This window comes from Podarcis gaigeae (assembly GCF_964106915.1).
Source record: "Podarcis gaigeae genome assembly, chromosome: 11".
Classification (NCBI taxonomy): domain Eukaryota; kingdom Metazoa; phylum Chordata; class Lepidosauria; order Squamata; family Lacertidae; genus Podarcis; species Podarcis gaigeae.
The window spans coordinates 4,737,744-4,749,811 of record NC_139687.1 but is presented as its reverse complement, the minus strand read 5'-3'; the positions used below and the strand labels follow the sequence as shown (position 1 = coordinate 4,749,811).

General features: G+C 44.2%; 1 long non-coding RNA gene across 1 annotated transcript in view; it reads right to left on the bottom strand.

Annotated features, from left to right (window-relative positions):
• Window positions 1–8,434: 8,434 nt before the first annotated feature.
• Window positions 8,435–12,068, bottom strand: part of LOC310826875 — a 30,079-nt gene continuing 26,445 nt past the window's right edge. Inside the window, exon 3 of the long non-coding RNA XR_014556056.1 lies at window positions 8,435–8,512. This is a non-coding gene — a long non-coding RNA (uncharacterized lncRNA). The remainder of the gene's footprint in view (window positions 8,513–12,068) is intronic.

Here is a 12,068-nt window from a genome sequence, read left to right as displayed (position 1 = left end):
GCCTAGGGCTTGCCGATCGAAAGGTCGGCGGTTCGAATCCCCGCGGCGGGGTGCGCTCCCGTTGCTCGGTCCCAGCGCCTGCCAACCTAGCAGTTCGAAAGCACCCCCGGGTGCAAGTAGATAAATAGGGACCGCTTACTAGCGGGAAGGTAAACGGCGTTTCCGTGTGCAGCTCTGGCTCACCAGAGCAGCAATGTCACGCTGGCCACGTGACCCGGAAGTGTCTCCGGACAGCGCTGGCCCCTGGCCTCTTGAGTGAGATGGGCGCACAACCCCAGAGTCGGACACGACTGGCCTGTACGAGCAGGGGTACCTTTACCTTTATCTTAATCTAAAAAGCAGCTTGTCCAACAGTCATTATCATGTGGAGTGCTTGTTTGGTATCACTGTTTGTACTGGGCAAACGGGAGAGGCGTGACCAGCAAATACTGGGGGTTTTAAGACAGCGATCTGTTTATGTATTTTTCTGCCTCAAAACATTCATATTTAGTACCACCAGATCAGGGCAGAACTACCCCAAATCAGCAGACCTCTCTGTAATGTATGCATTACTAATTAAACAGCTGGCACGTGGCCCCTCAAAGAGAAACAGCTATGACCCAGGAGGCCAGCTCCTGGAGAACAGCTGACTCAGAGGTGTGGCCTGCTGTTAGTTTCCATTCAGTGCAGACTCCCAAGCCTCCTCAAGAGTAAAGCTTAATTCACCTCAGCTCATAATGTGTTCATACATAAACAGCAGAAGAGAAGACACCCTCCACAGAGATTGGACCACTTAACCGTAATGTCATCACATGATGCTTTCATACCCTCCAAGTGCCACAATTTGGCTGGGACAATCACGGAAAAACATGAGCTATCACGGATTTGTCTCTAATGTTCTGAATTGTGTTTGACTCTACACTTTTCTAACTCCATGGTCACTTTTCGATCTCCATGAGCTTCATAGACCATAGAGACAAGTGAAACCGGCCTAGCATCTGTGGGGAGAATGGAGTCCCTGGCGCCTTCTCCCCAGTACCTCCTCCCTGTCTCAGGATACCTGCGCTTTGAGCCTAGTGGCTGCAAAACAACCCTCTTCCACCTCCAGCTGCTCAACAGCAAAGCACGCTCCATGTCCTTCCTTGCCTTGGGGAGTTCCTCTCCAAAAGCCACTGCAGCAGCAGCTGCTTACAGGTTGTGTTGGTGGCTTGGATGAATTGAGGGAAGTCCCCCCCCCCCACTGCTCTCTCCATCTACCATGTGTGGGGTACCTAGAAACAAACTCCTTCCCAACGGACAAAACCCTGCTTTCAATTGTCACAGAGCACAAAGCTCTGGGACAAGCCGCTGTTATGGACTGTTTACCTTCTTTGTCCATTTATTTGCACTCAATTTCAATTAGCTGCTCACGTGAGCGCCTGGTTTCCCTGCCGCCCACTTGCTACAGCTCGGCTTCCCTGTGCACCCACAGGCTTAGGAGGGAGCAGCAGTAGGGCTTACTCAGGGCTTCTGCACTCAGGGCTTCTGTGGGGGGCAAGCAGTGTCATTATGATGGTGATTGTGTATGTGTGTGGGGGGGGGGGACCTGGCAAGAAATGTCCCCATTTCTTCTTGGGAAATGTTGGAGAGTACGGTATGTGCTTTTCCTTGCTTCTTGTATCAGATGGTTGCTACTGATGGGAGCAGAAAAAGCACAATTCGAACCACCCTGAGACCTGTGGATATGGGGCGGTATATAAATATAATAATAATAATAATAATAATAATAATAATAATACTTGGTAATGGTGTCCTAACATTGATATGTGGGCCTAGCCATTAAAGGAAAAGAGGGAGATTGGAAGACACAAGAACTACCCACCCGGGAAGAATGGCAGATGAAGGTGATGGACTATATGGAACTGGCGGAAATGACTGGCAGAATCCGAGACCAGGGAGAAGAGTCAGTAGAAGAAGATTGGAAGAAATTTAAAGACAGTCTACAGAAACACTGTAAAATTAAGGAATGCTAAAAGGATGTTGGAATGATGTAATGTGGCTTTTGCAGTAATGCTATATAGGGTTAAGGAAGAATGGATTGTTAACAGGTTAGAATGTAAAGTTACAATATATTAAGATAAATTAGTAAGATAAAAACAAGAATGGAAGGGATTTGCTGAAATAATCAACTGAACTAGAATACAAAAAAGGGAGGGGTGAGGAGGTCAAGGAAACAAGTAAATGAAAGACAAGACATGGAAAGATGGGTTTCTTTTTAATTGTTTTTATTTTTTCTGTATTTTGTATTTTCTGATTTTCTTTTTTTCTTTTTGTAATTCTTTTGAAACTTTAATAAATATTATTTTTTAAAAAAAGGAAAAGAGGGAGAGAACTTGCTGCCTTTTTTGTGGCAATTCTGTTTTGATGAGAACATCTTGTTCTTCCAGCACTCAGGTGTCCCAAGGCAATGTCCCAGGCTTGCTTGAAAGTCCAACATACACAACAGGTTATCATGCTGGTTTTAATAAACCCCAACCCATGCATCCCTCCCCCCTTTTTGCAGGCATAGCATTTTCCTAGGATGGGACAGTCAGGCACTAACTCTTGCTATCCCACTTAATCTTGCTATCAGAGCAAATCAGTTCTTAAGACATCAGCACAATGTGATGATGATGATGATGATGATGATTGACTTTAGGCTGATGTCTACATGTACAGTACTATTGGAACATAAGAAGCTTCTTATGAGTCAGACGATATAGCCTGACAAAGCAGTAAAAATATTTGGGAATAAGGAGTATCCTCAGGTCCATGTCCATTGCCTTATATCAGCCATGTTCAAAGAAGAAGGAGCAATATGTAATCTCAGATACAGAAATTTCCTACATGCATAATGGCAAAATTATGCAGTAAACAAATTAATTTCAGCTGCTAAATGTACAAGAATTGGTGCTAAATTTAAACATGCTTGTGGCTTACAAATATTAATTATTTAATTAATCCCTACACTGGGAGCACATGGCTAATTCAAGAGAGAAAATTACATTTTCAATGCTGCTATATATGGAGTCTTGACGGCAATCAATTAGCACTCCGCTTGCAGGTTACACAGGGCATATTATTCAGCAGGTATGGATTTCCTAAACTGGATTGACTGATTGATTAATTAATTAATTGATATTTATTAAGTGTCAGCTGCAACTTTGCTCTTTACATAAAAGTAGTAGGTAAAAAATGTCTCCCACTTGTGCCAGGATAAACCAAAGGCCTTGATGAGAGGTACTACTTTCACCAGGGGTGACACAACCCCTTTTGCCAATTGTGGTGTAACAGGAAGTGTCACATTGTCCTGCTGATACAACCTCCTCTGTCAGCACCATATACTCTGCCCCATCAGCCACTGATGAGTAGCACCACCATCGGTGCCGATTTTGGCCAAGGTTACGCCAAGTTTGGGTGGCATCTTACCCAAAATCACGTTGAGATCAAAATCACTTGATTTTGGATGAGAACTTTCCCAAAATGGCTGCCATCTTGCCCAGAATGGGCACTGATGGCATGTCGCTGGCGTAGAAGGCCAAGGCCATGCTGCCACCTGAAGCGGTGTCCTCACTTACATCATAGCTGGTCTGGCTTAGACTCTCACTTATAACTCAGTGTAGCCCAGATTATGCACATTGTTTGGTAAGTTTTGTGCATTGTCTTTGCACTTTGGTGTAATTTTAGCTCATTGGCACAGCCTGTCTTGAGTTATTTGCCCTGTAAATAAGTGGCATTCTATGCTGTGCTTCTTCTCTGTGTTACACCATGTTTTAGGGTGATTCAGAACCCCCCAAGTGAAATTTATGCAGTCTCATCTTTTTTTCAACGGACCTTGGAATTACGTTTCACCCCAGAAGGAACTTCTGAACAAATGTAGTGTATTCATTTTGCTTTTCGTATTTGTACTCTACCCTACTCTCTAACACCAGTTTACAAAATCTGAAAGTCAAAATACAATATTTAAAAAATGCACTGAAAGCAATTCAACAGCAGTAAAAAAAAAAACAGATTAAAAACAGTTGGCGATTTAAGAACAAACTAAGCCAGCTAAATTAGCCACTTAAAAATGGATCAGCTGTCACATCTGAGAAGAGATGGTGTGGCCGAGGGAGAGTAAGAAGGGCAGGGCAGAGAGGCCCAGAGGCCTGTCCTCACCTCTACCTTTCAGCAACTGTGCAAAGTAACTCAGTAATATTCGTATGTTATATATATGGAGCAGTGGCGTAGCATGGGGGGGGCAGGGGGGGCCAGCCGCACCGGGCACAACATCTGGGGGTTAGGGTTAGGAGGCGCAAATCCATGGGTTAGGGGGCGCAAATCCACAGGTTAGGGGGTGCAAATTACTTGCCTTGCCCCGGGTGCTGACAACCCACGCTACGCCACTGATATGGAGAAGCAAGGGCTCCCTCTCCTAGGGGCCAAGCCCTTTTGTGCTCCCTGAATATTTATTGGGAGGAGGCCACCCCCCAGTGTCCAAAAGTGGTAGAGGAAGCCAAGCAAGGAGCAGAGTACAGCCTCAGGCTGTCTCCATCTCTCCCCCCCCCCCCCACAGAGGGGAAGGAGGCAGGATGCAGCCCCAGACTGGTGGTGGCAGCAGCAGCAGCAGCAGCGGGAGAAAGCGCTGCCCCCCCAGCTCCTCCAACGTCCTGACACCACATGTACAACATTCGGACGTCTCGTGCCGTCAGCCCCCCATTCTTCTTCGGAAGCTGGTGCCTCTGTGGGAAGTGAGGCAAAGAGAGCGTGGATTGCCTAAGGCCACCTAGTGATTTCACGACAGAAGATATGCATTACGTGGGATGGTTTCTGTGTAGTTAGTAAGTGGCAAGTTTTGCCTTGGACAGGGTGCTGGACTAGGGGACCAGCTGATCAACTTTGATCTACCTGTCTGGAAAACACAAGTCACACGCACCATGCAACAACTACTAGTGGATGAATTGCCATTGATGCTTTAAAATTTAAGCCAAAGAAACTGCTGTGGATGCTTTTGAAATCATGTGCAACAAATTAGACCATATTCAGTTGTTTACACACACATAATTAGCAGTTTAATTTCCTCAGTGACTAAAGTAGCCCTATGCTTTTAAGCAGGCGTTCAGAGGGAGCTGTTTGGTTTGAGCGTCAGTTTTAGCTCTGCACTGCCCTCTGCTGTTATGGGAAGCGTTTAGTTGGTCCAGTTCAACATCAAAGCACCAACATTGCAAACGGGGAAGTAGCTGATGGATGGCTGACCAGAGTAGTGTGTGTGTGTGTGTGTGCGCACGCACGCGCAAACCCAACAGCATTAATTCATTCAATACCATATTTAAGAAGATTCCAATTCACCTGTCCTCAAAGCCAGCAAACAATTGAATATGCACCTCATGATACCAGCCTTTTCCCCTTCTCTCCTTCAACTACCAGCTATGTGTCATTAGCATATCACCCTTGGAACATGTTTCCCTTTCACACCATTTAGTGCAATTATAGATTATGTTGTGTGCCTGTATATGAACCGTGGAGCTGAGGGAAATAATGTTGCACAAAGCAGCATCTATCACGCCTGAAGCAATATGATTACTCATGGCGTGCCTCACTCTTGTGAAATCCAATTTCAGCTTTTTATCATATGTTACCCTTAAAAACATCCTTTAGCTGCGGGGAACAAGGCTGTCAGCTGCAAGTGAGTCGCACCTCTTCCGAGGACACCACACACTAATAATCAAATCTCAAGGTTTTGTCCAGAAGATTCTCGCTAATTAACCGAGAAGGTGACTGACCTCTTTAACAGGCTCCTTATCCTGCATCTCTCACTGCTGTCATTTGTGAAATGCCCTTTGTATTGTATGTTGATCAGGAAGCATCTTTCCACTAGTATAGTAAAGGGTCATGAGAAGAGATTTTTGCCTCAGAATTACTCATAAGAGATGGAGACCTGTCTGGCTTAGACTGAGATGCATCCGTTGCTGTGAGGGAAAACAGCAAAAACATTGTTGAGCAAGGACTGGGAAGATTTTTTTAAAAATTCAACTGAAAATGCATAGGGAGGGATTTTAAATGGTCAGAAAAGAGATTAATTGCAATATCAACCTCCTGTGCAGCACTTAATATCCTATCACTCATTCGAGGCCAAGCTAGACATGGCATTTGCCCTGGCTAGCGTGCAAGATTTTTCTTTTAAAAAATATTGATGCTAATAGGGAGCTTTTCTCTCATTGCAAATAGCAGAGTGCAGGGACAATTATGATCAGGATCATAATACCTCTCCTCCCCACACCAGCTAATTCTTAAATGATAAATACATACCAGACATCATGTCTAGTTTAGTTCTTGGCCATGTTGTAATGTGGGTTGATACGATGCAATGGTATTAAGGATCAGTCTCTGCTGCTTGATCTCTTGGTGGCCATCTCATACTTTCAAGTTATCATTTGATGCTGAAGTTATGCAAAACATTTCTCAATTTGTTCTGAGCCCTTATACCTGGCACTAGAACATTCTGTAAGCATACATGTAAAGCACAAAACTCAAAGATCTAAATTCCTCTGTGACTGGAAACATATGGCTAGATGCTGCTTCTTATTAGTGCACACTATAAATCATGCCTCATAAATGTGGGTGCACATGCGCCCACAGAGGTCTTCCCTGGTGCTCCCTGGGTCTCCTCCCCCCACCTCAATGATACATTCTATGGTACCCAATAGAATAGCTTGTGATAGGTACATGGTGCGCACACCATTTATTTCCTGGTTTACAGATGTGTCCATGAACCCCAAACAGGTTGCTAACACCTGGTACAGGTGCCATGCTAAGACAAAGCAGCAGATACCACAGGACAAAAGCCCTGCAGATCAGGCATTGATTTCCCTACCACCTCATACCCTCCAAGTGTCCCTATTTTCCAGTGACAATCCCAGAATTATGAAAGCCATCGCAGATTCTTATTTCATTCTGGAATGTCCCTATTCCCCGCCAGTGTTGCTGCCACTGAGCTCAGGGAGGAGGCACTTGTTCTGAGCAACCGCGGAAGCAGTGGTGGCTGCGAAGAAACATCCCGCTGCCTCTCCCTGGCCTCTCCACGGCTGTCCTTACTGACTTCGTTCCTTGTAGCAGCTGCTGGAGAGCAGGCAAGGAGCGCCACCCGCCACCCACAGCGCCACCCGCGTCCCTTCTTGTTGAATAAGACGTCCCTATTTTCATTGGAGAAATGTTGGAGAGTATGCATTCTCTGCCATCACTGTGTCCACAAGAGCTTCGCTCTGACACCTGCAGCAGCCTGCTCTATCAGATTAGTGATGCACTTTAGCGCCAATCAGCTGATCTGCTCCTATAGCAAGCCCTGTGGTTGCACTACGGTGTACCTGATTAGGAACAGCAAAATGCAGCCAATCTGAGCAGGGCTTGCCGTCAGCAGGCTGGTGCTCACAGCTAGCCTTGCCTGGACATGGTTTGTGGAAAACCTCCTCCCAGGCCAAATGAGGTCTGCTGCTGAGCTCAGTTTGACCAACAGACCATTTTTATTTTTATTTGACAAAATTTGTATTCTGGTTAACTATAATAAAACCTCCAAGCAGTTTACAAAGAATATAGAATATACATTTTGAAAGCCGTGTCAAAATGTCAGCTACACTGCTCAGGTGACATTAGGAGTCAGCCTGCTGCATTTTGGACCCACCGTCTATTACACCACGGTCTGTGGACCTCACTGCCTTGACTACATTCAAACTTATTTCATACAGGCATCAATGCTGGAGGTCTGAAGGACTTATTTTACCTTTTTGTTTTCAGATTTGTGTACTGAGGGTTACTTTATCTTCAGTATGAGCTGACAATGACAATGACAATGACAATGACGATGATGATCACTCATCTTTCTTCTTCAATTTTCTTTTATCTTTTTTATTTATTTCATCTTTTTGCTTATTTCAAATAAATAATAATTATTTTTAAAATGTGCCAACCCTCAGAAGGTGCACTGATGCTCATGGCATTTGTTAGCATGGCACGATGCTGTTGGGAGAATTTGATTGCAAAACTTAGGTACAATTTGTACCTTGAGCAGAAGCACGGTTCTCTAATTTGTGAGAGTTTTTGGTAAAGCAGGGGGTTCTGAGTTTTTGAGAGCATGCCTCCAGTTAAAGCCAACAGGAGACGCACATATGAAACCTGGATAAAATGCCACTTTGAAGGCTGTTAAGGGAAATTAGCACAGCAGCTATTTCTCTTTACTGTAATCATGGTTATATCTGAATATTGCGCCTAGTATGCACTTGTGTTTCAATTTAGGGAGCAATACCCTGACATTTGGCAGCAGGACAAGTAGAATGATCAAATCAAAATGGAATGCAAAACAGGTAAATGGAAAAAGTTGGTTTTATTATGCCTAAGCTAGCTACTTATCTACTATCTTTATTCACTCGTCCTGTTTTATTGTTTAAATGTGTAGGTAATTCTAGAGAAAGTAAGGCACGTATCATGAATCTTGCAGTCTTACAGGTTAACTTCAGATGGTCCCTCCTAGGCTCCAGCCTACCTGAAAAACTGTGTTAAATGAATTCAGAAGAGCTGCATGAAAGGCTGGTCTTTCAAAACTGAAAGCAACGTCACACATCACTTTCACCTGGTAAAAATCAGTTGTAATGATTCCTGTAAATTAAAAAAAAACAAAAAGTATTGTGGTGCAAACAAATCTGTTATGGACTCATCTTTCATGGTCTGCAGTCCACTTAATCAGATTCATGATATGTTATCCTGAATAACAGGTATATATCGGGATGTGGGTGGCACTGTGGGTTAAACCACAGAGCCTAGGACTTGCCGATCAGAAGGTCGGCGGTTCGAATCCCCATGACGGGGTGAGCTCCTGTTGCTCGGTCCCTGCTCTTGCCATCCTGGCAGTTTGGAAGCACGTCAAAGTGCAAGTAGATAAATAGGTACCGCTCCAGCGGGAAGGTAAACGGCGTTTCCGTGCGCTGCTCTGGTTCGCCAGAAGTGACTTAGTCATGCTGGCCACATGACCCGGAAGCTGTACGCCGGCTCCCTCAGCCAATAAAGCGAGATGAGCGCCACAACCCCAGAGTCGGTCACGACTGGACCTAATGGTTAGGGGTGCCTTTACCTTTTTTATTCAACAACAACAACAATTTTATTATTTATACCCTGTCCATCTGACTGGGTTGCTCCAGCCACTCTGGGTGGCTTCCAACATATATAAAAATATAATAAAAAATTAAACATTAAAAAAAAAACCTTCTGTATACAGGGCTACCTTCAGTTGTCTTCTAAAGCTTGGCTTGGGAGTTGTATAACTCCATAGCCTCCAACATTTCTCTGATGAAAATAGGGACGTTGTAAGGAAAAGCGGGACATTCCAGGATCAAATCAGAAACCAGTATAGCTTCTGTAAATTCAGGACTGTCCCTGGAAAATAGGGACACTTGGAGAGTCTGGAGAATGTACACTTTCTTTGCTGCTGTCACTGCCAAATGGGTGGGTGAAATAATGTACCCTCATCTATGTTCATCAGGTTCAGACAAATATTTATGTCGTCGGCAATCTAGAGTTTTAAGGCAACTTAAGCAATAGCAAGGGCACTCAGGAGCCATCATGTAGGTGATTCTGTACAGCTCAACACTGAGTCTTTGTCCAACTAGCACACCAGTAAAATCAACAGAAGATGCTTCATGCCATGGAGGCGGTGAGCACCCCCAGACTGGCCTTGGTCAAAGTTTATCCAGTCCAAGTTCTGCTATAGAATAAGGGCATGTCCAGATGGCAGGATTCAAAAGTCTTGACTGAGGTCAATTATTCACATTACACCACACAGAAATGGTACTGATTTCCATGGAAGATGAGGGAATTGCATGGTTCCGTATGAATGATTGAGCAGTCTGCATGAAATAAACCTTCTCTCCTTTTTTGCATGTATTATTTCTTCAACATTTGGGTTAGTGAAAAAGAGCTTAAGCCACTTCAAGACTGTTTTAAGAGTGCAATTTAGGGAGATGAGTGTGCTCCCATGAACCGCTACTCTGTCAGGAAATATCATGTCAGAATGTTTTATACAAAGTAACTAACCTGGATAAAATTGTATGCAATTAGAGGAGCTGAAATATGAAGTCATCATTTTACTAGATCATATTGTATACTGCAACCCTTCCCACCCCTTTTCCTTCATGAGCACTGAAAGAAATAATGGTTTCTTAGCTAGCCCCATGCATAAGAACTTTTCTGGATCAGAGAAAAGTTCCATCTAGCCCAGCCTCTGGTTCTCAAAGTGGCCAGCCAGATGCTTATGAGAAGCCCAAAAGCAGCTTCCTAAATCCTCTCATTTCTGGATCCCTCTCGCTTCTTATTATTCCTTCTTCTACTAGCCATCTTTGACTTGCCGTGATTGTTTCTAATCTAGTTTGCTGGCATGCTGTGCGTTGGTTTCTCAGAGCCCTATGCTATTGAGTAGGAATGTAAATGGGCCCCAACATTAATCTTATATCCATGTTATTTTAAATTTTTTGAGCTATTTCTGAATTGCTCTGTGATTTCTGCACTCCAAATTGTGTTCCACGTTTTGTATAAAAGAAGACCTGTATTTCTGGGTAATCTAAAAATGGCCATAACATTTCTCCTTTTGGCCAAAGTGGATGAAATGGACAGGCACGGGACCCTGCAGAGTGCATCAAGCCTACCAGTTGTGAGCATCCAGGGTCTGCAGGGCACCATTAATGTTCGATTCACGTTTTCTGCAGTGGTGGAGAGCGGGCAAAGTCCTCTTGTGTGAGTGGACTCCATTCCCTGTGCACATATCCCACTTAGCACTCCCTTGAATTCCACACACAATACTTATGAAATCTCAGCTATGATTCTATGAAATACATAGAAATATAGATATACTGTTTCTTTATTTAATAAAATTTAGACACCGCTTGATTGTTAAAAAACTGAAAACTGTTTACAAAAAGATAGAACAAGAAAATCAAGAAAAATTCACAACCATACTTTAAAAAATACAAAAGTTAAAATACTAAAACATATTAAAATTACCTCGACTTTCTACACATCTGGGTAGACTTGTCAAAACAAAAATGTTTTTAGCAGGTGCCGAAAAGGGTACAGTCAAGGCACCTCCTTGATCTCAATAGGCAGTGAATTCCAAAGTGCAGGTGCTGCCACACTAAATTATGGAGTTCTTACAAATGCAGAACAGGTATTATGTGGCACCAGTAATAGTGCTGATTCAGCCGATCAATGCGGTCAAGTGGGCCCATGTGGGGTAAAGTGATCTTATAGGTAAAATGGTCCTATAATGTAGTTGCCAGGGGGCTGAAAGGCACTTTCCCACTGCTATGCTCTGGACTTGGTCCTGAACGTAGGACAGGGGACAGTGCCCCCAAGTCCCATATTCCAGAGCTGTTCCAGGAGGATACCATGCTCAATGGTATCAAATGCCAATGAGATACCAACAAGCAGAAGCAGGGTCACACTTTCCCTGTCCCGCTCTCTGCAGAGGTCATCTATCAAGGTAACCAATGGTGACTCAGTTTCATGGCCAGGCCTGAACCCAGATTGGAATGGGACTAAATAATCTGTGTTCTCCAAGAATGCCTACAGCTGCCCCACCATGGCCCTCTTCTTCCCAAAGGGTGTATTGACATCTAGCCAATAGCTGTTCTAATCCAAAAGGTCCAGAGCTGGTTTCTGTAGGAATGGTCACACCACTACCACTTTCAATGCAAGAAGAACCATCTCTTCACACAGCAAAGCCTTAACCACACTCTGGACCAACCAGCCAGCCCTCCTCTCATAGAATCATAGGTTCACAGAGTTGGATGGGACCCTGAGGATCATCTAATCCAACCCCCTGAAATGCAGGAACATGCAGCTGTCCCTGACTACTGCAATGCGCTCTACATGGGGCTACCTTTGAAGGTGACTTGGAATCCAGATTGCAGCAGCTAGACTGGTGACTGGGAGGGGCTGCCAGGACCATATAACACCAGTCCTAAAGGATCTTCACTGGCTCCCAGTACGTTTCCAAGCACAATTCAAAGTGTTGGTGCTGACCTTGAAAGCTCTAAAAGGTCTTGGCCCAG